Source organism: Garra rufa, chromosome 1 (genome assembly GCF_049309525.1).
Source record: "Garra rufa chromosome 1, GarRuf1.0, whole genome shotgun sequence".
In the NCBI taxonomy this organism is placed as follows: Eukaryota; Metazoa; Chordata; class Actinopteri; order Cypriniformes; family Cyprinidae; genus Garra; species Garra rufa.
Window position 1 is genome coordinate 106,324,506 of NC_133361.1, and position 23,723 is coordinate 106,348,228.

Here is a 23,723-nt window from a genome sequence, read left to right on the forward strand (position 1 = left end):
AGCCGAGTTACAAGACTAAAATGGGGTCAGATTTAACTGTGAGAGATGACTAGTGGTTAAAAGAATGAGACATAAAAGAAGATTGGTTTAAATAGATTTGGTTTATTTACAAGGTTCACATAAAAGACTTTAAAACAACACGATAAAACGAGGTAAACGCTGTTAAAAGAATACAGTTCATTTGTCCATACCCTAAAAACAGTCCAAGAATCCCAGTGTGTTGATAAGTCCAATGTGAGTGTCCACCGGTGTATATACAATCCACAGAAAGTGTAATCCAAAGTTTGCAGGTGGTGAATGGAAAGGTGAGCTCTAAAATTAGCAACTCCTCAATCCAACAGTTTGGTGACTGTCCTTTGTTTGTCATGCTGCTCTCTTATACAGTTGTACTTCCTGCTTCCTGTCATGTGTCTAGTCACATGGCAGGCCAACCATCCATTTTTAAAGACACACACTCACTTAAAATGTTAAGAGTAATAAAATGGCCTAAAAAACATGTAAAACACTTAAAACTCTATAATACATTTAAATGATTGTAATAAATAGAGCGGTAAAACACGTCTTTCTAAAAGCCAGCATATTATATAAATAGTGAAGAAAAGGCAAAAGCTTACAGCACCTGGTATTCCCAGGCGGTCTCCCATCCAAGTACTAAGCAGGCCCGACGCTGCTTAGCTTCCGAGATCAGACGAGATCGGGCGCTCTCAGCGCGGTATGGCCGTAAGCGAGGGCTGCTCCAAAAAGTGGGCTATTTAAAGATCAGCCTCCGTAAAAGCCAGCATATTATATAAATAGTGAAGAAAAGGCAAAAGCTTTCAGCACCTGGTATTCCCAGGTGGTCTCCCATCCAAGTACTAAGCAGGCCCGACGCTGCTTAGCTTCCGAGATCAGACGAGATCGGGCGCTCTCAGCGCGGTATGGCCGTAAGCGAGGGCTGCTCCAAAAAGTGGGCTATTTAAAGATCAGCCTCCGTAAAAGCCAGCATATTATATAAATAGTGAAGAAAAGGCAAAAGCTTACAGCACCTGGTATTCCCAGGCGGTCTCCCATCCAAGTGTAACAATCGGCCTTATCAGCCGAGTTACAAGACTAAAATGGGGTCAGATTTAACTGTGAGAGATGACTAGTGGTTAAAAGAATGAGACATAAAAGAAGATTGGTTTAAATAGATTTGGTTTATTTACAAGGTTCACATAAAAGACTTTAAAACAACACGATAAAACGAGGTAAACGCTGTTAAAAGAATACAGTTCATTTGTCCATACCCTAAAAACAGTCCAAGAATCCCAGTGTGTTGATAAGTCCAATGTGAGTGTCCACCGGTGTATATACAATCCACAGAAAGTGTAATCCAAAGTTTGCAGGTGGTGAATGGAAAGGTGAGCTCTAAAATTAGCAACTCCTCAATCCAACAGTTTGGTGACTGTCCTTTGTTTGTCATGCTGCTCTCTTATACAGTTGTACTTCCTGCTTCCTGTCATGTGTCTAGTCACATGGCAGGCCAACCATCCATTTTTAAAGACACACACTCACTTAAAATGTTAAGAGTAATAAAATGGCCTAAAAAACATGTAAAACACTTAAAACTCTATAATACATTTAAATGATTGTAATAAATAGAGCGGTAAAACACGTCTTTCTAAAAGCCAGCATATTATATAAATAGTGAAGAAAAGGCAAAAGCTTACAGCACCTGGTATTCCCAGGCGGTCTCCCATCCAAGTACTAAGCAGGCCCGACGCTGCTTAGCTTCCGAGATCAGACGAGATCGGGCGCTCTCAGCGCGGTATGGCCGTAAGCGAGGGCTGCTCCAAAAAGTGGGCTATTTAAAGATCAGCCTCCGTAAAAGCCAGCATATTATATAAATAGTGAAGAAAAGGCAAAAGCTTACAGCACCTGGTATTCCCAGGCGGTCTCCCATCCAAGTACTAAGCAGGCCCGACGCTGCTTAGCTTCCGAGATCAGACGAGATCGGGCGCTCTCAGCGCGGTATGGCCGTAAGCGAGGGCTGCTCCAAAAAGTGGGCTATTTAAAGATCAGCCTCCGTAAAAGCCAGCATATTATATAAATAGTGAAGAAAAGGCAAAAGCTTACAGCACCTGGTATTCCCAGGCGGTCTCCCATCCAAGTGTAACAATCGGCCTTATCAGCCGAGTTACAAGACTAAAATGGGATCAGATTTAACTGTGAGAGATGACTAGTGGTTAAAAGAATGAGACATAAAAGAAGATTGGTTTAAATAGATTTGGTTTATTTACAAGGTTCACATAAAAGACTTTAAAACAACACGATAAAACGAGGTAAACGCTGTTAAAAGAATACAGTTCATTTGTCCATACCCTAAAAACAGTCCAAGAATCCCAGTGTGTTGATAAGTCCAATGTGAGTGTCCACCGGTGTATATACAATCCACAGAAAGTGTAATCCAAAGTTTGCAGGTGGTGAATGGAAAGGTGAGCTCTAAAATTAGCAACTCCTCAATCCAACAGTTTGGTGACTGTCCTTTGTTTGTCATGCTGCTCTCTTATACAGTTGTACTTCCTGCTTCCTGTCATGTGTCTAGTCACATGGCAGGCCAACCATCCATTTTTTAAAGACACACACTCACTTAAAATGTTAAGAGTAATAAAATGGCCTAAAAAACATGTAAAACACTTAAAACTCTATAATACATTTAAATGATTGTAATAAATAGAGCGGTAAAACACGTCTTTCTAAAAGCCAGCATATTATATAAATAGTGAAGAAAAGGCAAAAGCTTACAGCACCTGGTATTCCCAGGCGGTCTCCCATCCAAGTACTAAGCAGGCCCGACGCTGCTTAGCTTCCGAGATCAGACGAGATCGGGCGCTCTCAGCGCGGTATGGCCGTAAGCGAGGGCTGCTCCAAAAAGTGGGCTATTTAAAGATCAGCCTCCGTAAAAGCCAGCATATTATATAAATAGTGAAGAAAAGGCAAAAGCTTACAGCACCTGGTATTCCCAGGCGGTCTCCCATCCAAGTACTAAGCAGGCCCGACGCTGCTTAGCTTCCGAGATCAGACGAGATCGGGCGCTCTCAGCGCGGTATGGCCGTAAGCGAGGGCTGCTCCAAAAAGTGGGCTATTTAAAGATCAGCCTCCGTAAAAGCCAGCATATTATATAAATAGTGAAGAAAAGGCAAAAGCTTACAGCACCTGGTATTCCCAGGCGGTCTCCCATCCAAGTGTAACAATCGGCCTTATCAGCCGAGTTACAAGACTAAAATGGGATCAGATTTAACTGTGAGAGATGACTAGTGGTTAAAAGAATGAGACATAAAAGAAGATTGGTTTAAATAGATTTGGTTTATTTACAAGGTTCACATAAAAGACTTTAAAACAACACGATAAAACGAGGTAAACGCTGTTAAAAGAATACAGTTCATTTGTCCATACCCTAAAAACAGTCCAAGAATCCCAGTGTGTTGATAAGTCCAATGTGAGTGTCCACCGGTGTATATACAATCCACAGAAAGTGTAATCCAAAGTTTGCAGGTGGTGAATGGAAAGGTGAGCTCTAAAATTAGCAACTCCTCAATCCAACAGTTTGGTGACTGTCCTTTGTTTGTCATGCTGCTCTCTTATACAGTTGTACTTCCTGCTTCCTGTCATGTGTCTAGTCACATGGCAGGCCAACCATCCATTTTTTAAAGACACACACTCACTTAAAATGTTAAGAGTAATAAAATGGCCTAAAAAACATGTAAAACACTTAAAACTCTATAATACATTTAAATGATTGTAATAAATAGAGCGGTAAAACACGTCTTTCTAAAAGCCAGCATATTATATAAATAGTGAAGAAAAGGCAAAAGCTTACAGCACCTGGTATTCCCAGGCGGTCTCCCATCCAAGTACTAAGCAGGCCCGACGCTGCTTAGCTTCCGAGATCAGACGAGATCGGGCGCTCTCAGCGCGGTATGGCCGTAAGCGAGGGCTGCTCCAAAAAGTGGGCTATTTAAAGATCAGCCTCCGTAAAAGCCAGCATATTATATAAATAGTGAAGAAAAGGCAAAAGCTTACAGCACCTGGTATTCCCAGGCGGTCTCCCATCCAAGTGTAACAATCGGCCTTATCAGCCGAGTTACAAGACTAAAATGGGATCAGATTTAACTGTGAGAGATGACTAGTGGTTAAAAGAATGAGACATAAAAGAAGATTGGTTTAAATAGATTTGGTTTATTTACAAGGTTCACATAAAAGACTTTAAAACAACACGATAAAACGAGGTAAACGCTGTTAAAAGAATACAGTTCATTTGTCCATACCCTAAAAACAGTCCAAGAATCCCAGTGTGTTGATAAGTCCAATGTGAGTGTCCACCGGTGTATATACAATCCACAGAAAGTGTAATCCAAAGTTTGCAGGTGGTGAATGGAAAGGTGAGCTCTAAAATTAGCAACTCCTCAATCCAACAGTTTGGTGACTGTCCTTTGTTTGTCATGCTGCTCTCTTATACAGTTGTACTTCCTGCTTCCTGTCATGTGTCTAGTCACATGGCAGGCCAACCATCCATTTTTTAAAGACACACACTCACTTAAAATGTTAAGAGTAATAAAATGGCCTAAAAAACATGTAAAACACTTAAAACTCTATAATACATTTAAATGATTGTAATAAATAGAGCGGTAAAACACGTCTTTCTAAAAGCCAGCATATTATATAAATAGTGAAGAAAAGGCAAAAGCTTACAGCACCTGGTATTCCCAGGCGGTCTCCCATCCAAGTACTAAGCAGGCCCGACGCTGCTTAGCTTCCGAGATCAGACGAGATCGGGCGCTCTCAGCGCGGTATGGCCGTAAGCGAGGGCTGCTCCAAAAAGTGGGCTATTTAAAGATCAGCCTCCGTAAAAGCCAGCATATTATATAAATAGTGAAGAAAAGGCAAAAGCTTACAGCACCTGGTATTCCCAGGCGGTCTCCCATCCAAGTACTAAGCAGGTCCGACGCTGCTTAGCTTCCGAGATCAGACGAGATCGGGCGCTCTCAGCGCGGTATGGCCGTAAGCGAGGGCTGCTCCAAAAAGTGGGCTATTTAAAGATCAGCCTCCGTAAAAGCCAGCATATTATATAAATAGTGAAGAAAAGGCAAAAGCTTACAGCACCTGGTATTCCCAGGCGGTCTCCCATCCAAGTGTAACAATCGGCCTTATCAGCCGAGTTACAAGACTAAAATGGGGTCAGATTTAACTGTGAGAGATGACTAGTGGTTAAAAGAATGAGACATAAAAGAAGATTGGTTTAAATAGATTTGGTTTATTTACAAGGTTCACATAAAAGACTTTAAAACAACACGATAAAACGAGGTAAACGCTGTTAAAAGAATACAATTCATTTGTCCATACCCTAAAAACAGTCCAAGAATCCCAGTGTGTTGATAAGTCCAATGTGAGTGTCCACCGGTGTATATACAATCCACAGAAAGTGTAATCCAAAGTTTGCAGGTGGTGAATGGAAAGGTGAGCTCTAAAATTAGCAACTCCTCAATCCAACAGTTTGGTGACTGTCCTTTGTTTGTCATGCTGCTCTCTTATACAGTTGTACTTCCTGCTTCCTGTCATGTGTCTAGTCACATGGCAGGCCAACCATCCATTTTTTAAAGACACACACTCACTTAAAATGTTAAGAGCAATAAAATGGCCTAAAAAACATGTAAAACACTTAAAACTCTATAATACATTTAAATGATTGTAATAAATAGAGCGGTAAAACACGTCTTTCTAAAAGCCAGCATATTATATAAATAGTGAAGAAAAGGCAAAAGCTTACAGCACCTGGTATTCCCAGGCGGTCTCCCATCCAAGTACTAAGCAGGCCCGACGCTGCTTAGCTTCCGAGATCAGACGAGATCGGGTGCTCTCAGCGCGGTATGGCCGTAAGCGAGGGCTGCTCCAAAAAGTGGGCTATTTAAAGATCAGCCTCCGTAAAAGCCAGCATATTATATAAATAGTGAAGAAAAGGCAAAAGCTTACAGCACCTGGTATTCCCAGGCGGTCTCCCATCCAAGTACTAAGCAGGCCCGACGCTGCTTAGCTTCCGAGATCAGACGAGATCGGGCGCTCTCAGCGCGGTATGGCCGTAAGCGAGGGCTGCTCCAAAAAGTGGGCTATTTAAAGATCAGCCTCCGTAAAAGCCAGCATATTATATAAATAGTGAAGAAAAGGCAAAAGCTTACAGCACCTGGTATTCCCAGGCGGTCTCCCATCCAAGTACTAAGCAGGCCCGACGCTGCTTAGCTTCCGAGATCAGACGAGATCGGGCGCTCTCAGCGCGGTATGGCCGTAAGCGAGGGCTGCTCCAAAAAGTGGGCTATTTAAAGATCAGCCTCCGTAAAAGCCAGCATATTATATAAATAGTGAAGAAAAGGCAAAAGCTTACAGCACCTGGTAATCCCAGGCGGTCTCCCATCCAAGTGTAACAATCGGCCTTATCAGCCGAGTTACAAGACTAAAATGGGGTCAGATTTAACTGTGAGAGATGACTAGTGGTTAAAAGAATGAGACATAAAAGAAGATTGGTTTAAATAGATTTGGTTTATTTTAGGGCTGTCAAAATTAACGCGTTAATCGCGCGTTAACGCAAATTCATTTTAACGGCACTAATTTTATTAACGCGCGATTAACGCAGCGCGCTTTTCTGTTTGACCCACTACCTAGCCCATAGTTAAAGAAATGGATGCAGTGCTGCCAACCTAGCAAAAAGTGTCTAGCAACAATACATAAACACATAATTGGACAAACCTAATATAGTTTCTGAGGCTCTTCGGTTTTGCTGAACGTGCGCGAGGTCTCCCAATGAATGCGCGCGCACCTCCCTCTCTTCATATCTGCGTCTGCTCTGTTCAGCGAGCGGCAGTGGAGCAGCGCTTTCAGTTAAAACAGATGTTATGTTCATTCCAGTGCTTGAAGTGGGCCGGTACGCAGGTACTTCTGTATTTTATCCTTTTGCGTACACCGGCACTTCTGCCATATTTAATGAATGCAAGCGGAGTCGGGCTACGTTAGGATTGTTGCTGTGGGGTTGATGCGTAAAGCCACATACGAGTATGCACGCGAAAACGGCGTATTAAATGCACGTCAAACCCATGCATAATTGCATATCATATGTACGCCAAAGTTAATTTCAGCTTGTTAATAGCACGCCAAATAGAAACAGAAAGTCGTGCTAGTGCGCATTTGCATTTGCATGAGACCAGGCTCTCCAATCAGTACATTATAACCAAAACAATACATTTAAACATAAAAGAAGCAGGTTTTTGGGATCACATAACTTTAAATGGCTAAACTCCTAAAAAGTCAAAGGATCCTGAAGGCATTCAAACAGGAAGTTAAAAACAACGATAATAATGCAGGGAATAGTGACTTATGTCCAGATGCCGGTAAATGATTCTTTTCAGTGATTGAATCATGATCATAATTCAGGATTTTTTTTTCAGTTATTATTTCATATTACTTTGGTTGTCTGATAACAGAAATATTACATCAAAACAATGGAAACAGTTTTGTTGAGAACTTGGCTGCATCAAATGACAGTATGTGGGCACAGAGAGGCAAACAAATGTAATAATAAATGTAGATTTTGCATGTTCAGAAGAAGTGAGCTGCCCTGTCCTGCAAATAATGTAAACAGGCTTGTGTAAGTAAATTGCTCAGTGCAAAGAAAGAGAAGTAATGGGAACCTGGTGTTTCTATGTTCTTTTTTCATGTGTCTAATAGACATGAACAAGTTATTTGAAAAACATCTATGACATTTGAAACAAGTTAGTCTTCATGTCCAGTATGGTTTCACTGATAATAAACACATATTTGCTTAAAGCATCCATGCCAATGTTGATTAGAGTATTAAAAACTTTAAAAAGTGTTAATTTAAGGTACATTTAGAACAGATAAAAATGTGCGATTAATCGCGAGTTAACTCAAGACAACCATGCGATTAATCGCGATTAAAAAATTTAATCGATTGACAGCCCTAGTTTATTTACAAGGTTCACATAAAAGACTTTAAAACAACACGAGAAAACGAGGTAAACGCTGTTAAAAGAATACAGTTCATTTGTCCATACCCTAAAAACAGTCCAAGAATCCCAGTGTGTTGATAAGTCCAATGTGAGTGTCCACCGGTGTATATACAATCCACAGAAAGTGTAATCCAAAGTTTGCAGGTGGTGAATGGAAAGGTGAGCTCTAAAATTAGCAACTCCTCAATCCAACAGTTTGGTGACTGTCCTTTGTTTGTCATGCTGCTCTCTTATACAGTTGTACTTCCTGCTTCCTGTCATGTGTCTAGTCACATGGCAGGCCAACCATCCATTTTTTAAAGACACACACTCACTTAAAATGTTAAGAGTAATAAAATGGCCTAAAAAACATGTAAAACACTTAAAACTCTATAATACATTTAAATGATTGTAATAAATAGAGCGGTAAAACACGTCTTTCTAAAAGCCAGCATATTATATAAATAGTGAAGAAAAGGCAAAAGCTTACAGCACCTGGTATTCCCAGGCGGTCTCCCATCCAAGTACTAAGCAGGCCCGACGCTGCTTAGCTTCCGAGATCAGACGAGATCGGGCGCTCTCAGCGCGGTATGGCCGTAAGCGAGGGCTGCTCCAAAAAGTGGGCTATTTAAAGATCAGCCTCCGTAAAAGCCAGCATATTATATAAATAGTGAAGAAAAGGCAAAAGCTTACAGCACCTGGTATTCCCAGGCGGTCTCCCATCCAAGTACTAAGCAGGCCCGACGCTGCTTAGCTTCCGAGATCAGACGAGATCGGGCGCTCTCAGCGCGGTATGGCCGTAAGCGAGGGCTGCTCCAAAAAGTGGGCTATTTAAAGATCAGCCTCCGTAAAAGCCAGCATATTATATAAATAGTGAAGAAAAGGCAAAAGCTTACAGCACCTGGTATTCCCAGGCGGTCTCCCATCCAAGTGTAACAATCGGCCTTATCAGCCGAGTTACAAGACTAAAATGGGATCAGATTTAACTGTGAGAGATGACTAGTGGTTAAAAGAATGAGACATAAAAGAAGATTGGTTTAAATAGATTTGGTTTATTTACAAGGTTCACATAAAAGACTTTAAAACAACACGATAAAACGAGGTAAACGCTGTTAAAAGAATACAGTTCATTTGTCCATACCCTAAAAACAGTCCAAGAATCCCAGTGTGTTGATAAGTCCAATGTGAGTGTCCACCGGTGTATATACAATCCACAGAAAGTGTAATCCAAAGTTTGCAGGTGGTGAATGGAAAGGTGAGCTCTAAAATTAGCAACTCCTCAATCCAACAGTTTGGTGACTGTCCTTTGTTTGTCATGCTGCTCTCTTATACAGTTGTACTTCCTGCTTCCTGTCATGTGTCTAGTCACATGGCAGGCCAACCATCCATTTTTTAAAGACACACACTCACTTAAAATGTTAAGAGTAATAAAATGGCCTAAAAAACATGTAAAACACTTAAAACTCTATAATACATTTAAATGATTGTAATAAATAGAGCGGTAAAACACGTCTTTCTAAAAGCCAGCATATTATATAAATAGTGAAGAAAAGGCAAAAGCTTACAGCACCTGGTATTCCCAGGCGGTCTCCCATCCAAGTACTAAGCAGGCCCGACGCTGCTTAGCTTCCGAGATCAGACGAGATCGGGCGCTCTCAGCGCGGTATGGCCGTAAGCGAGGGCTGCTCCAAAAAGTGGGCTATTTAAAGATCAGCCTCCGTAAAAGCCAGCATATTATATAAATAGTGAAGAAAAGGCAAAAGCTTACAGCACCTGGTATTCCCAGGCGGTCTCCCATCCAAGTGTAACAATCGGCCTTATCAGCCGAGTTACAAGACTAAAATGGGGTCAGATTTAACTGTGAGAGATGACTAGTGGTTAAAAGAATGAGACATAAAAGAAGATTGGTTTAAATAGATTTGGTTTATTTACAAGGTTCACATAAAAGACTTTAAAACAACACGATAAAACGAGGTAAACGCTGTTAAAAGAATACAGTTCATTTGTCCATACCCTAAAAACAGTCCAAGAATCCCAGTGTGTTGATAAGTCCAATGTGAGTGTCCACCGGTGTATATACAATCCACAGAAAGTGTAATCCAAAGTTTGCAGGTGGTGAATGGAAAGGTGAGCTCTAAAATTAGCAACTCCTCAATCCAACAGTTTGGTGACTGTCCTTTGTTTGTCATGCTGCTCTCTTATACAGTTGTACTTCCTGCTTCCTGTCATGTGTCTAGTCACATGGCAGGCCAACCATCCATTTTTAAAGACACACACTCACTTAAAATGTTAAGAGTAATAAAATGGCCTAAAAAACATGTAAAACACTTAAAACTCTATAATACATTTAAATGATTGTAATAAATAGAGCGGTAAAACACGTCTTTCTAAAAGCCAGCATATTATATAAATAGTGAAGAAAAGGCAAAAGCTTACAGCACCTGGTATTCCCAGGCGGTCTCCCATCCAAGTACTAAGCAGGCCCGACGCTGCTTAGCTTCCGAGATCAGACGAGATCGGGCGCTCTCAGCGCGGTATGGCCGTAAGCGAGGGCTGCTCCAAAAAGTGGGCTATTTAAAGATCAGCCTCCGTAAAAGCCAGCATATTATATAAATAGTGAAGAAAAGGCAAAAGCTTACAGCACCTGGTATTCCCAGGCGGTCTCCCATCCAAGTACTAAGCAGGCCCGACGCTGCTTAGCTTCCGAGATCAGACGAGATCGGGCGCTCTCAGCGCGGTATGGCCGTAAGCGAGGGCTGCTCCAAAAAGTGGGCTATTTAAAGATCAGCCTCCGTAAAAGCCAGCATATTATATAAATAGTGAAGAAAAGGCAAAAGCTTACAGCACCTGGTATTCCCAGGCGGTCTCCCATCCAAGTACTAAGCAGGCCCGACGCTGCTTAGCTTCCGAGATCAGACGAGATCGGGCGCTCTCAGCGCGGTATGGCCGTAAGCGAGGGCTGCTCCAAAAAGTGGGCTATTTAAAGATCAGCCTCCGTAAAAGCCAGCATATTATATAAATAGTGAAGAAAAGGCAAAAGCTTACAGCACCTGGTAATCCCAGGCGGTCTCCCATCCAAGTGTAACAATCGGCCTTATCAGCCGAGTTACAAGACTAAAATGGGGTCAGATTTAACTGTGAGAGATGACTAGTGGTTAAAAGAATGAGACATAAAAGAAGATTGGTTTAAATAGATTTGGTTTATTTTAGGGCTGTCAAAATTAACGCGTTAATCGCGCGTTAACGCAAATTCATTTTAACGGCACTAATTTTATTAACGCGCGATTAACGCAGCGCGCTTTTCTGTTTGACCCACTACCTAGCCCATAGTTAAAGAAATGGATGCAGTGCTTCCAACCTAGCAAAAAGTGTCTAGCAACAATACATAAACACATAATTGGACAAACCTAATATAGTTTCTGAGGCTCTTCGGTTTTGCTGAACGTGCGCGAGGTCTCCCAATGAATGCGCGCGCACCTCCCTCTCTTCATATCTGCGTCTGCTCTGTTCAGCGAGCGGCAGTGGAGCAGCGCTTTCAGTTAAAACAGATGTTATGTTCATTCCAGTGCTTGAAGTGGGCCGGTACGCAGGTACTTCTGTATTTTATCCTTTTGCGTACACCGGCACTTCTGCCATATTTAATGAATGCAAGCGGAGTCGGGCTACGTTAGGATTGTTGCTGTGGGGTTGATGCGTAAAGCCACATACGAGTATGCACGCGAAAACGGCGTATTAAATGCACGTCAAACCCATGCATAATTGCATATCATATGTACGCCAAAGTTAATTTCAGCTTGTTAATAGCACGCCAAATAGAAACAGAAAGTCGTGCTAGTGCGCATTTGCATTTGCATGAGACCAGGCTCTCCAATCAGTACATTATAACCAAAACAATACATTTAAACATAAAAGAAGCAGGTTTTTGGGATCACATAACTTTAAATGGCTAAACTCCTAAAAAGTCAAAGGATCCTGAAGGCATTCAAACAGGAAGTTAAAAACAACGATAATAATGCAGGGAATAGTGACTTATGTCCAGATGCCGGTAAATGATTCTTTTCAGTGATTGAATCATGATCATAATTCAGGATTTTTTTTTCAGTTATTATTTCATATTACTTTGGTTGTCTGATAACAGAAATATTACATCAAAACAATGGAAACAGTTTTGTTGAGAACTTGGCTGCATCAAATGACAGTATGTGGGCACAGAGAGGCAAACAAATGTAATAATAAATGTAGATTTTGCATGTTCAGAAGAAGTGAGCTGCCCTGTCCTGCAAATAATGTAAACAGGCTTGTGTAAGTAAATTGCTCAGTGCAAAGAAAGAGAAGTAATGGGAACCTGGTGTTTCTATGTTCTTTTTTCATGTGTCTAATAGACATGAACAAGTTATTTGAAAAACATCTATGACATTTGAAACAAGTTAGTCTTCATGTCCAGTATGGTTTCACTGATAATAAACACATATTTGCTTAAAGCATCCATGCCAATGTTGATTAGAGTATTAAAAACTTTAAAAAGTGTTAATTTAAGGTACATTTAGAACAGATAAAAATGTGCGATTAATCGCGAGTTAACTCAAGACAACCATGCGATTAATCGCGATTAAAAAATTTAATCGATTGACAGCCCTAGTTTATTTACAAGGTTCACATAAAAGACTTTAAAACAACACGATAAAACGAGGTAAACGCTGTTAAAAGAATACAGTTCATTTGTCCATACCCTAAAAACAGTCCAAGAATCCCAGTGTGTTGATAAGTCCAATGTGAGTGTCCACCGGTGTATATACAATCCACAGAAAGTGTAATCCAAAGTTTGCAGGTGGTGAATGGAAAGGTGAGCTCTAAAATTAGCAACTCCTCAATCCAACAGTTTGGTGACTGTCCTTTGTTTGTCATGCTGCTCTCTTATACAGTTGTACTTCCTGCTTCCTGTCATGTGTCTAGTCACATGGCAGGCCAACCATCCATTTTTTAAAGACACACACTCACTTAAAATGTTAAGAGTAATAAAATGGCCTAAAAAACATGTAAAACACTTAAAACTCTATAATACATTTAAATGATTGTAATAAATAGAGCGGTAAAACACGTCTTTCTAAAAGCCAGCATATTATATAAATAGTGAAGAAAAGGCAAAAGCTTACAGCACCTGGTATTCCCAGGCGGTCTCCCATCCAAGTACTAAGCAGGCCCGACGCTGCTTAGCTTCCGAGATCAGACGAGATCGGGCGCTCTCAGCGCGGTATGGCCGTAAGCGAGGGCTGCTCCAAAAAGTGGGCTATTTAAAGATCAGCCTCCGTAAAAGCCAGCATATTATATAAATAGTGAAGAAAAGGCAAAAGCTTACAGCACCTGGTATTCCCAGGCGGTCTCCCATCCAAGTAGTAAGCAGGTCCGACGCTGCTTAGCTTCCGAGATCAGACGAGATCGGGCGCTCTCAGCGCGGTATGGCCGTAAGCGAGGGCTGCTCCAAAAAGTGGGCTATTTAAAGATCAGCCTCCGTAAAAGCCAGCATATTATATAAATAGTGAAGAAAAGGCAAAAGCTTACAGCACCTGGTATTCCCAGGCGGTCTCCCATCCAAGTGTAACAATCGGCCTTATCAGCCGAGTTACAAGACTAAAATGGGGTCAGATTTAACTGTGAGAGATGACTAGTGGTTAAAAGAATGAGACATAAAAGAAGATTGGTTTAAATAGATTTGGTTTATTTACAAGGTTCACATAAAAGACTTTAAAACAACACGATAAAACGAGGTAAACGCTGTTAAAAGAATACAATTCATTTGTCCATACCCTAAAAACAGTCCAAGAATCCCAGTGTGTTGATAAGTCCAATGTGAGTGTCCACCGGTGTATATACAATCCACAGAAAGTGTAATCAAAAGTTTGCAGGTGGTGAATGGAAAGGTGAGCTCTAAAATTAGCAACTCCTCAATCCAACAGTTTGGTGACTGTCCTTTGTTTGTCATGCTGCTCTCTTATACAGTTGTACTTCCTGCTTCCTGTCATGTGTCTAGTCACATGGCAGGCCAACCATCCATTTTTTAAAGACACACACTCACTTAAAATGTTAAGAGTAATAAAATGGCCTAAAAAACATGTAAAACACTTAAAACTCTATAATACATTTAAATGATTGTAATAAATAGAGCGGTAAAACACGTCTTTCTAAAAGCCAGCATATTATATAAATAGTGAAGAAAAGGCAAAAGCTTACAGCACCTGGTATTCCCAGGCGGTCTCCCATCCAAGTACTAAGCAGGCCCGACGCTGCTTAGCTTCCGAGATCAGACGAGATCGGGCGCTCTCAGCGCGGTATGGCCGTAAGCGAGGGATGCTCCAAAAAGTGGGCTATTTAAAGATCAGCCTCCGTAAAAGCCAGCATATTATATAAATAGTGAAGAAAAGGCAAAAGCTTACAGCACCTGGTATTCCCAGGCGGTCTCCCATCCAAGTACTAAGCAGGCCCGACGCTGCTTAGCTTCCGAGATCAGACAAGATCGGGCGCTCTCAGCGCGGTATGGCCGTAAGCGAGGGCTGCTCCAAAAAGTGGGCTATTTAAAGATCAGCCTCCGTAAAAGCCAGCATATTATATAAATAGTGAAGAAAAGGCAAAAGCTTACAGCACCTGGTATTCCCAGGCGGTCTCCCATCCAAGTGTAACAATCGGCCTTATCAGCCGAGTTACAAGACTAAAATGGGGTCAGATTTAACTGTGAGAGATGACTAGTGGTTAAAAGAATGAGACATAAAAGAAGATTGGTTTAAATAGATTTGGTTTATTTACAAGGTTCACATAAAAGACTTTAAAACAACACGATAAAACGAGGTAAACGCTGTTAAAAGAATACAGTTCATTTGTCCATACCCTAAAAACAGTCCAAGAATCCCAGTGTGTTGATAAGTCCAATGTGAGTGTCCACCGGTGTATATACAATCCACAGAAAGTGTAATCCAAAGTTTGCAGGTGGTGAATGGAAAGGTGAGCTCTAAAATTAGCAACTCCTCAATCCAACAGTTTGGTGACTGTCCTTTGTTTGTCATGCTGCTCTCTTATACAGTTGTACTTCCTGCTTCCTGTCATGTGTCTAGTCACATGGCAGGCCAACCATCCATTTTTAAAGACACACACTCACTTAAAATGTTAAGAGTAATAAAATGGCCTAAAAAACATGTAAAACACTTAAAACTCTATAATACATTTAAATGATTGTAATAAATAGAGCGGTAAAACACGTCTTTCTAAAAGCCAGCATATTATATAAATAGTGAAGAAAAGGCAAAAGCTTACAGCACCTGGTATTCCCAGGCGGTCTCCCATCCAAGTACTAAGCAGGCCCGACGCTGCTTAGCTTCCGAGATCAGACGAGATCGGGCGCTCTCAGCGCGGTATGGCCGTAAGCGAGGGCTGCTCCAAAAAGTGGGCTATTTAAAGATCAGCCTCCGTAAAAGCCAGCATATTATATAAATAGTGAAGAAAAGGCAAAAGCTTACAGCACCTGGTATTCCCAGGCGGTCTCCCATCCAAGTGTAACAATCGGCCTTATCAGCCGAGTTACAAGACTAAAATGGGGTCAGATTTAACTGTGAGAGATGACTAGTGGTTAAAAGAATGAGACATAAAAGAAGATTGGTTTAAATAGATTTGGTTTATTTACAAGGTTCACATAAAAGACTTTAAAACAACACGATAAAACGAGGTAAACGCTGTTAAAAGAATACAATTCATTTGTCCATACCCTAAAAACAGTCCAAGAATCCCAGTGTGTTGATAAGTCCAATGTGAGTGTCCACCGGTGTATATACAATCCACAGAAAGTGTAATCCAAAGTTTGCAGGTGGTGAATGGAAAGGTGAGCTCTAAAATTAGCAACTCCTCAATCCAACAGTTTGGTGACTGTCCTTTGTTTGTCATGCTGCTCTCTTATACAGTTGTACTTCCTGCTTCCTGTCATGTGTCTAGTCACATGGCAGGCCAACCATCCATTTTTTAAAGACACACACTCACTTAAAATGTTAAGAGTAATAAAATGGCCTAAAAAACATGTAAAACACTTAAAACTCTATAATACATTTAAATGATTGTAATAAATAGAGCGGTAAAACACGTCTTTCTAAAAGCCAGCATATTATATAAATAGTGAAGAAAAGGCAAAAGCTTACAGCAACTGGTATTCCCAGGCGGTCTCCCATCCAAGTACTAAGCAGGCCCGACGCTGCTTAGCTTCCGAGATCAGACGAGATCGGGCGCTCTCAGCGCGGTATGGCCGTAAGCGAGGGCTGCTCCAAAAAGTGGGCTATTTAAAGATCAGCCTCCGTAAAAGCCAGCATATTATATAAATAGTGAAGAAAAGGCAAAAGCTTACAGCACCTGGTATTCCCAGGCGGTCTCCCATCCAAGTGTAACAATCGGCCTTATCAGCCGAGTTACAAGACTAAAATGGGGTCAGATTTAACTGTGAGAGATGACTAGTGGTTAAAAGAATGAGACATAAAAGAAGATTGGTTTAAATAGATTTGGTTTATTTACAAGGTTCACATAAAAGACTTTAAAACAACACGATAAAACGAGGTAAACGCTGTTAAAAGAATACAGTTCATTTGTCCATACCCTAAAAACAGTCCAAGAATCCCAGTGTGTTGATAAGTCCAATGTGAGTGTCCACCGGTGTATATACAATCCACAGAAAGTGTAATCCAAAGTTTGCAGGTGGTGAATGGAAAGGTGAGCTCTAAAATTAGCAACTCCTCAATCCAACAGTTTGGTGACTGTCCTTTGTTTGTCATGCTGCTCTCTTATACAGTTGTACTTCCTGCTTCCTGTCATGTGTCTAGTCACATGGCAGGCCAACCATCCATTTTTAAAGACACACACTCACTTAAAATGTTAAGAGTAATAAAATGGCCTAAAAAACATGTAAAACACTTAAAACTCTATAATACATTTAAATGATTGTAATAAATAGAGCGGTAAAACACGTCTTTCTAAAAGCCAGCATATTATATAAATAGTGAAGAAAAGGCAAAAGCTTACAGTACCTGGTATTCCCAGGCGGTCTCCCATCCAAGTACTAAGCAGGCCCGACGCTGCTTAGCTTCCGAGATCAGACGAGATCGGGCGCTCTCAGCGCGGTATGGCCGTAAGCGAGGGCTGCTCCAAAAAGTGGGCTATTTAAAGATCAGCCTCCGTAAAAGCCAGCATATTATATAAATAGTGAAGAAAAGGCAAAAGCTTTCAGCACCTGGTATTCCCAGGCGGTCTCCCATCCAAGTACTAAGCAGGCCCGACGCTGCTTAGCTTCCGAGATCAGACGAGATCGGGCGCTCTCAGCGCGGTATGGCCGTAAGCGAGGGCTGCTCCAAAAAGTGGGCTATTTAAAGATCAGCCTCCGTAAAAGCCAGCATATTATATAAATAGTGAAGAAAAGGCAAAAGCTTACAGCACCTGGTATTCCCAGGCGGTCTCCCATCCAAGTGTAACAATCGGCCTTATCAGCCGAGTTACAAGACTAAAATGGGGTCAGATTTAACTGTGAGAGATGACTAGTGGTTAAAAGAATGAGACATAAAAGAAGATTGGTTTAAATAGATTTGGTTTATTTTAGGGCTGTCAAAATTAACGCGTTAATCGCGCGTTAACGCAAATTCATTTTAACGGCACTAATTTTATTAACGCGCGATTAACGCAGCGCGCTTTTCTGTTTGACCCACTACCTAGCCCATAGTTAAAGAAATGGATGCAGTGCTGCCAACCTAGCAAAAAGTGTCTAGCAACAATACATAAACACATAATTGGACAAACCTAATATAGTTTCTGAGGCTCTTCGGTTTTGCTGAACGTGCGCGAGGTCTCCCAATGAATGCGCGCGCACCTCCCTCTCTTCATATCTGCGTCTGCTCTGTTCAGCGAGCGGCAGTGGAGCAGCGCTTTCAGTTAAAACAGATGTTATGTTCATTCCAGTGCTTGAAGTGGGCCGGTACGCAGGTACTTCTGTATTTTATCCTTTTGCGTACACCGGCACTTCTGCCATATTTAATGAATGCAAGCGGAGTCGGGCTACGTTAGGATTGTTGCTGTGGGGTTGATGCGTAAAGCCACATACGAGTATGCACGCGAAAACGGCGTATTAAATGCACGTCAAACCCATGCATAATTGCATATCATATGTACGCCAAAGTTAATTTCAGCTTGTTAATAGCACGCCAAATAGAAACAGAAAGTCGTGCTAGTGCGCATTTGCATTTGCATGAGACCAGGCTCTCCAATCAGTACATTATAACCAAAACAATACATTTAAACATAAAAGAAGCAGGTTTTTGGGATCACATAACTTTAAATGGCTAAACTCCTAAAAAGTCAAAGGATCCTGAAGGCATTCAAACAGGAAGTTAAAAACAACGATAATAATGCAGGGAATAGTGACTTATGTCCAGATGCCGGTAAATGATTCTTTTCAGTGATTGAATCATGATCATAATTCAGGATTTTTTTTTCAGTTATTATTTCATATTACTTTGGTTGTCTGATAACAGAAATATTACATCAAAACAATGGAAACAGTTTTGTTGAGAACTTGGCTGCATCAAATGACAGTATGTGGGCACAGAGAGGCAAACAAATGTAATAATAAATGTAGATTTTGCATGTTCAGAAGAAGTGAGCTGCCCTGTCCTGCAAATAATGTAAACAGGCTTGTGTAAGTAAATTGCTCAGTGCAAAGAAAGAGAAGTAATGGGAACCTGGTGTTTCTATGTTCTTTTTTCATGTGTCTAATAGACATGAACAAGTTATTTGAAAAACATCTATGACATTTGAAACAAGTTAGTCTTCATGTCCAGTATGGTTTCACTGATAATAAACACATATTTGCTTAAAGCATCCATGCCAATGTTGATTAGAGTATTAAAAACTTTAAAAAGTGTTAATTTAAGGTACATTTAGAACAGATAAAAATGTGCGATTAATCGCGAGTTAACTCAAGACAACCATGCGATTAATCGCGATTAAAAAATTTAATCGATTGACAGCCCTAGTTTATTTACAAGGTTCACATAAAAGACTTTAAAACAACACGAGAAAACGAGGTAAACGCTGTTAAAAGAATACAGTTCATTTGTCCATACCCTAAAAACAGTCCAAGAATCCCAGTGTGTTGATAAGTCCAATGTGAGTGTCCACCGGTGTATATACAATCCACAGAAAGTGTAATCCAAAGTTTGCAGGTGGTGAATGGAAAGGTGAGCTCTAAAATTAGCAACTCCTCAATCCAACAGTTTGGTGACTGTCCTTTGTTTGTCATGCTGCTCTCTTATACAGTTGTACTTCCTGCTTCCTGTCATGTGTCTAGTCACATGGCAGGCCAACCATCCATTTTTTAAAGACACACACTCACTTAAAATGTTAAGAGTAATAAAATGGCCTAAAAAACATGTAAAACACTTAAAACTCTATAATACATTTAAATGATTGTAATAAATAGAGCGGTAAAACACGTCTTTCTAAAAGCCAGCATATTATATAAATAGTGAAGAAAAGGCAAAAGCTTACAGCACCTGGTATTCCCAGGCGGTCTCCCATCCAAGTACTAAGCAGGCCCGACGCTGCTTAGCTTCCGAGATCAGACGAGATCGGGCGCTCTCAGCGCGGTATGGCCGTAAGCGAGGGCTGCTCCAAAAAGTGGGCTATTTAAAGATCAGCCTCCGTAAAAGCCAGCATATTATATAAATAGTGAAGAAAAGGCAAAAGCTTACAGCACCTGGTATTCCCAGGCGGTCTCCCATCCAAGTACTAAGCAGGCCCGACGCTGCTTAGCTTCCGAGATCAGACGAGATCGGGCGCTCTCAGCGCGGTATGGCCGTAAGCGAGGGCTGCTCCAAAAAGTGGGCTATTTAAAGATCAGCCTCCGTAAAAGCCAGCATATTATATAAATAGTGAAGAAAAGGCAAAAGCTTACAGCACCTGGTATTCCCAGGCGGTCTCCCATCCAAGTGTAACAATCGGCCTTATCAGCCGAGTTACAAGACTAAAATGGGATCAGATTTAACTGTGAGAGATGACTAGTGGTTAAAAGAATGAGACATAAAAGAAGATTGGTTTAAATAGATTTGGTTTATTTACAAGGTTCACATAAAAGACTTTAAAACAACACGATAAAACGAGGTAAACGCTGTTAAAAGAATACAGTTCATTTGTCCATACCCTAAAAACAGTCCAAGAATCCCAGTGTGTTGATAAGTCCAATGTGAGTGTCCACCGGTGTATATACAATCCACAGAAAGTGTAATCCAAAGTTTGCAGGTGGTGAATGGAAAGGTGAGCTCTAAAATTAGCAACTCCTCAATCCAACAGTTTGGTGACTGTCCTTTGTTTGTCATGCTGCTCTCTTATACAGTTGTACTTCCTGCTTCCTGTCATGTGTCTAGTCACATGGCAGGCCAACCATCCATTTTTTAAAGACACACACTCACTTAAAATGTTAAGAGTAATAAAATGGCCTAAAAAACATGTAAAACACTTAAAACTCTATAATACATTTAAATGATTGTAATAAATAGAGCGGTAAAACACGTCTTTCTAAAAGCCAGCATATTATATAAATAGTGAAGAAAAGGCAAAAGCTTACAGCACCTGGTATTCCCAGGCGGTCTCCCATCCAAGTACTAAGCAGGCCCGACGCTGCTTAGCTTCCGAGATCAGACGAGATCGGGCGCTCTCAGCGCGGTATGGCCGTAAGCGAGGGCTGCTCCAAAAAGTGGGCTATTTAAAGATCAGCCTCCGTAAAAGCCAGCATATTATATAAATAGTGAAGAAAAGGCAAAAGCTTACAGCACCTGGTATTCCCAGGCGGTCTCCCATCCAAGTGTAACAATCGGCCTTATCAGCCGAGTTACAAGACTAAAATGGGGTCAGATTTAACTGTGAGAGATGACTAGTGGTTAAAAGAATGAGACATAAAAGAAGATTGGTTTAAATAGATTTGGTTTATTTACAAGGTTCACATAAAAGACTTTAAAACAACACGATAAAACGAGGTAAACGCTGTTAAAAGAATACAGTTCATTTGTCCATACCCTAAAAACAGTCCAAGAATCCCAGTGTGTTGATAAGTCCAATGTGAGTGTCCACCGGTGTATATACAATCCACAGAAAGTGTAATCCAAAGTTTGCAGGTGGTGAATGGAAAGGTGAGCTCTAAAATTAGCAACTCCTCAATCCAACAGTTTGGTGACTGTCCTTTGTTTGTCATGCTGCTCTCTTATACAGTTGTACTTCCTGCTTCCTGTCATGTGTCTAGTCACATGGCAGGCCAACCATCCATTTTTTAAAGACACACACTCACTTAAAATGTTAAGAGTAATAAAATGGCCTAAAAAACATGTAAAACACTTAAAACTCTATAATACATTTAAATGATTGTAATAAATAGAGCGGTAAAACACGTCTTTCTAAAAGCCAGCATATTATATAAATAGTGAAGAAAAGGCAAAAGCTTACAGCACCTGGTATTCCCAGGCGGTCTCCCATCCAAGTACTAAGCAGGCCCGACGCTGCTTAGCTTCCGAGATCAGACGAGATCGGGCGCTCTCAGCGCGGTATGGCCGTAAGCGAGGGCTGCTCCAAAAAGTGGGCTATTTAAAGATCAGCCTCCGTAAAAGCCAGCATATTATATAAATAGTGAAGAAAAGGCAAAAGCTTACAGCACCTGGTATTCCCAGGCGGTCTCCCATCCAAGTACTAAGCAGGCCCGACGCTGCTTAGCTTCCGAGATCAGACGAGATCGGGCGCTCTCAGCGCGGTATGGCCGTAAGCGAGGGCTGCTCCAAAAAGTGGGCTATTTAAAGATCAGCCTCCGTAAAAGCCAGCATATTATATAAATAGTGAAGAAAAGGCAAAAGCTTACAGCACCTGGTATTCCCAGGCGGTCTCCCATCCAAGTACTAAGCAGGCCCGACGCTGCTTAGCTTCCGAGATCAGACGAGATCGGGCGCTCTCAGCGCGGTATGGCCGTAAGCGAGGGCTGCTCCAAAAAGTGGGCTATTTAAAGATCAGCCTCCGTAAAAGCCAGCATATTATATAAATAGTGAAGAAAAGGCAAAAGCTTACAGCACCTGGTAATCCCAGGCGGTCTCCCATCCAAGTGTAACAATCGGCCTTATCAGCCGAGTTACAAGACTAAAATGGGGTCAGATTTAACTGTGAGAGATGACTAGTGGTTAAAAGAATGAGACATAAAAGAAGATTGGTTTAAATAGATTTGGTTTATTTTAGGGCTGTCAAAATTAACGCGTTAATCGCGCGTTAACGCAAATTCATTTTAACGGCACTAATTTTATTAACGCGCGATTAACGCAGCGCGCTTTTCTGTTTGACCCACTACCTAGCCCATAGTTAAAGAAATGGATGCAGTGCTTCCAACCTAGCAAAAAGTGTCTAGCAACAATACATAAACACATAATTGGACAAACCTAATATAGTTTCTGAGGCTCTTCGGTTTTGCTGAACGTGCGCGAGGTCTCCCAATGAATGCGCGCGCACCTCCCTCTCTTCATATCTGCGTCTGCTCTGTTCAGCGAGCGGCAGTGGAGCAGCGCTTTCAGTTAAAACAGATGTTATGTTCATTCCAGTGCTTGAAGTGGGCCGGTACGCAGGTACTTCTGTATTTTATCCTTTTGCGTACACCGGCACTTCTGCCATATTTAATGAATGCAAGCGGAGTCGGGCTACGTTAGGATTGTTGCTGTGGGGTTGATGCGTAAAGCCACATACGAGTATGCACGCGAAAACGGCGTATTAAATGCACGTCAAACCCATGCATAATTGCATATCATATGTACGCCAAAGTTAATTTCAGCTTGTTAATAGCACGCCAAATAGAAACAGAAAGTCGTGCTAGTGCGCATTTGCATTTGCATGAGACCAGGCTCTCCAATCAGTACATTATAACCAAAACAATACATTTAAACATAAAAGAAGCAGGTTTTTGGGATCACATAACTTTAAATGGCTAAACTCCTAAAAAGTCAAAGGATCCTGAAGGCATTCAAACAGGAAGTTAAAAACAACGATAATAATGCAGGGAATAGTGACTTATGTCCAGATGCCGGTAAATGATTCTTTTCAGTGATTGAATCATGATCATAATTCAGGATTTTTTTTTCAGTTATTATTTCATATTACTTTGGTTGTCTGATAACAGAAATATTACATCAAAACAATGGAAACAGTTTTGTTGAGAACTTGGCTGCATCAAATGACAGTATGTGGGCACAGAGAGGCAAACAAATGTAATAATAAATGTAGATTTTGCATGTTCAGAAGAAGTGAGCTGCCCTGTCCTGCAAATAATGTAAACAGGCTTGTGTAAGTAAATTGCTCAGTGCAAAGAAAGAGAAGTAATGGGAACCTGGTGTTTCTATGTTCTTTTTTCATGTGTCTAATAGACATGAACAAGTTATTTGAAAAACATCTATGACATTTGAAACAAGTTAGTCTTCATGTCCAGTATGGTTTCACTGATAATAAACACATATTTGCTTAAAGCATCCATGCCAATGTTGATTAGAGTATTAAAAACTTTAAAAAGTGTTAATTTAAGGTACATTTAGAACAGATAAAAATGTGCGATTAATCGCGAGTTAACTCAAGACAACCATGCGATTAATCGCGATTAAAAAATTTAATCGATTGACAGCCCTAGTT

At 41.0% G+C, this 23,723-nt stretch overlaps 1 protein-coding gene and 32 non-coding genes across 33 annotated transcripts in view; 1 reads left to right on the top strand and 32 right to left on the bottom strand.

The window, feature by feature from the left end:
• Positions 1–23,723, top strand: part of LOC141323491 (uncharacterized) — a 307,348-nt gene that overhangs the window by 193,094 nt on the left and 90,531 nt on the right. The gene's annotated exons all lie outside the window — the stretch shown is intronic.
• Positions 608–726, bottom strand: LOC141303081 (5S ribosomal RNA). The gene has a single exon (XR_012343070.1). It is a non-coding gene; the product is annotated as a 5S ribosomal RNA (ribosomal RNA).
• On the bottom strand, positions 811–929 carry LOC141318385 (5S ribosomal RNA). The gene has a single exon (XR_012352705.1). It is a non-coding gene; the product is annotated as a 5S ribosomal RNA (ribosomal RNA).
• On the bottom strand, positions 1,682–1,800 carry LOC141303092 (5S ribosomal RNA). The gene has a single exon (XR_012343081.1). It is a non-coding gene; the product is annotated as a 5S ribosomal RNA (ribosomal RNA).
• On the bottom strand, positions 1,885–2,003 carry LOC141303103 (5S ribosomal RNA). The gene has a single exon (XR_012343092.1). It is a non-coding gene; the product is annotated as a 5S ribosomal RNA (ribosomal RNA).
• On the bottom strand, positions 2,757–2,875 carry LOC141303114 (5S ribosomal RNA). The gene has a single exon (XR_012343103.1). It is a non-coding gene; the product is annotated as a 5S ribosomal RNA (ribosomal RNA).
• On the bottom strand, positions 2,960–3,078 carry LOC141303125 (5S ribosomal RNA). Its single transcript, XR_012343114.1, has one exon. It is a non-coding gene; the product is annotated as a 5S ribosomal RNA (ribosomal RNA).
• LOC141303136 (5S ribosomal RNA) lies at positions 3,832–3,950 on the bottom strand. The gene has a single exon (XR_012343125.1). It is a non-coding gene; the product is annotated as a 5S ribosomal RNA (ribosomal RNA).
• Positions 4,704–4,822, bottom strand: LOC141303147 (5S ribosomal RNA). The gene has a single exon (XR_012343136.1). It is a non-coding gene; the product is annotated as a 5S ribosomal RNA (ribosomal RNA).
• On the bottom strand, positions 4,907–5,025 carry LOC141317575 (5S ribosomal RNA). The gene has a single exon (XR_012351946.1). It is a non-coding gene; the product is annotated as a 5S ribosomal RNA (ribosomal RNA).
• Positions 5,779–5,897, bottom strand: LOC141294166 (5S ribosomal RNA). The gene has a single exon (XR_012340888.1). It is a non-coding gene; the product is annotated as a 5S ribosomal RNA (ribosomal RNA).
• On the bottom strand, positions 5,982–6,100 carry LOC141303169 (5S ribosomal RNA). The gene has a single exon (XR_012343158.1). It is a non-coding gene; the product is annotated as a 5S ribosomal RNA (ribosomal RNA).
• Positions 6,185–6,303, bottom strand: LOC141303180 (5S ribosomal RNA). The gene has a single exon (XR_012343169.1). It is a non-coding gene; the product is annotated as a 5S ribosomal RNA (ribosomal RNA).
• Positions 8,496–8,614, bottom strand: LOC141303191 (5S ribosomal RNA). Its single transcript, XR_012343180.1, has one exon. It is a non-coding gene; the product is annotated as a 5S ribosomal RNA (ribosomal RNA).
• Positions 8,699–8,817, bottom strand: LOC141303202 (5S ribosomal RNA). The gene has a single exon (XR_012343191.1). It is a non-coding gene; the product is annotated as a 5S ribosomal RNA (ribosomal RNA).
• LOC141303213 (5S ribosomal RNA) lies at positions 9,571–9,689 on the bottom strand. Its single transcript, XR_012343202.1, has one exon. It is a non-coding gene; the product is annotated as a 5S ribosomal RNA (ribosomal RNA).
• LOC141303225 (5S ribosomal RNA) lies at positions 10,442–10,560 on the bottom strand. Its single transcript, XR_012343213.1, has one exon. It is a non-coding gene; the product is annotated as a 5S ribosomal RNA (ribosomal RNA).
• Positions 10,645–10,763, bottom strand: LOC141303236 (5S ribosomal RNA). Its single transcript, XR_012343224.1, has one exon. It is a non-coding gene; the product is annotated as a 5S ribosomal RNA (ribosomal RNA).
• On the bottom strand, positions 10,848–10,966 carry LOC141303247 (5S ribosomal RNA). Its single transcript, XR_012343235.1, has one exon. It is a non-coding gene; the product is annotated as a 5S ribosomal RNA (ribosomal RNA).
• On the bottom strand, positions 13,159–13,277 carry LOC141303258 (5S ribosomal RNA). Its single transcript, XR_012343246.1, has one exon. It is a non-coding gene; the product is annotated as a 5S ribosomal RNA (ribosomal RNA).
• Positions 13,362–13,480, bottom strand: LOC141318973 (5S ribosomal RNA). The gene has a single exon (XR_012353256.1). It is a non-coding gene; the product is annotated as a 5S ribosomal RNA (ribosomal RNA).
• On the bottom strand, positions 14,234–14,352 carry LOC141303269 (5S ribosomal RNA). The gene has a single exon (XR_012343257.1). It is a non-coding gene; the product is annotated as a 5S ribosomal RNA (ribosomal RNA).
• LOC141318362 (5S ribosomal RNA) lies at positions 14,437–14,555 on the bottom strand. The gene has a single exon (XR_012352682.1). It is a non-coding gene; the product is annotated as a 5S ribosomal RNA (ribosomal RNA).
• On the bottom strand, positions 15,308–15,426 carry LOC141303292 (5S ribosomal RNA). Its single transcript, XR_012343279.1, has one exon. It is a non-coding gene; the product is annotated as a 5S ribosomal RNA (ribosomal RNA).
• LOC141318722 (5S ribosomal RNA) lies at positions 16,180–16,298 on the bottom strand. The gene has a single exon (XR_012353022.1). It is a non-coding gene; the product is annotated as a 5S ribosomal RNA (ribosomal RNA).
• On the bottom strand, positions 17,051–17,169 carry LOC141317696 (5S ribosomal RNA). Its single transcript, XR_012352058.1, has one exon. It is a non-coding gene; the product is annotated as a 5S ribosomal RNA (ribosomal RNA).
• LOC141318495 (5S ribosomal RNA) lies at positions 17,254–17,372 on the bottom strand. Its single transcript, XR_012352809.1, has one exon. It is a non-coding gene; the product is annotated as a 5S ribosomal RNA (ribosomal RNA).
• LOC141303303 (5S ribosomal RNA) lies at positions 19,565–19,683 on the bottom strand. The gene has a single exon (XR_012343290.1). It is a non-coding gene; the product is annotated as a 5S ribosomal RNA (ribosomal RNA).
• LOC141303314 (5S ribosomal RNA) lies at positions 19,768–19,886 on the bottom strand. Its single transcript, XR_012343301.1, has one exon. It is a non-coding gene; the product is annotated as a 5S ribosomal RNA (ribosomal RNA).
• Positions 20,640–20,758, bottom strand: LOC141303325 (5S ribosomal RNA). The gene has a single exon (XR_012343312.1). It is a non-coding gene; the product is annotated as a 5S ribosomal RNA (ribosomal RNA).
• Positions 21,512–21,630, bottom strand: LOC141303336 (5S ribosomal RNA). Its single transcript, XR_012343323.1, has one exon. It is a non-coding gene; the product is annotated as a 5S ribosomal RNA (ribosomal RNA).
• On the bottom strand, positions 21,715–21,833 carry LOC141303347 (5S ribosomal RNA). The gene has a single exon (XR_012343334.1). It is a non-coding gene; the product is annotated as a 5S ribosomal RNA (ribosomal RNA).
• On the bottom strand, positions 21,918–22,036 carry LOC141303358 (5S ribosomal RNA). Its single transcript, XR_012343345.1, has one exon. It is a non-coding gene; the product is annotated as a 5S ribosomal RNA (ribosomal RNA).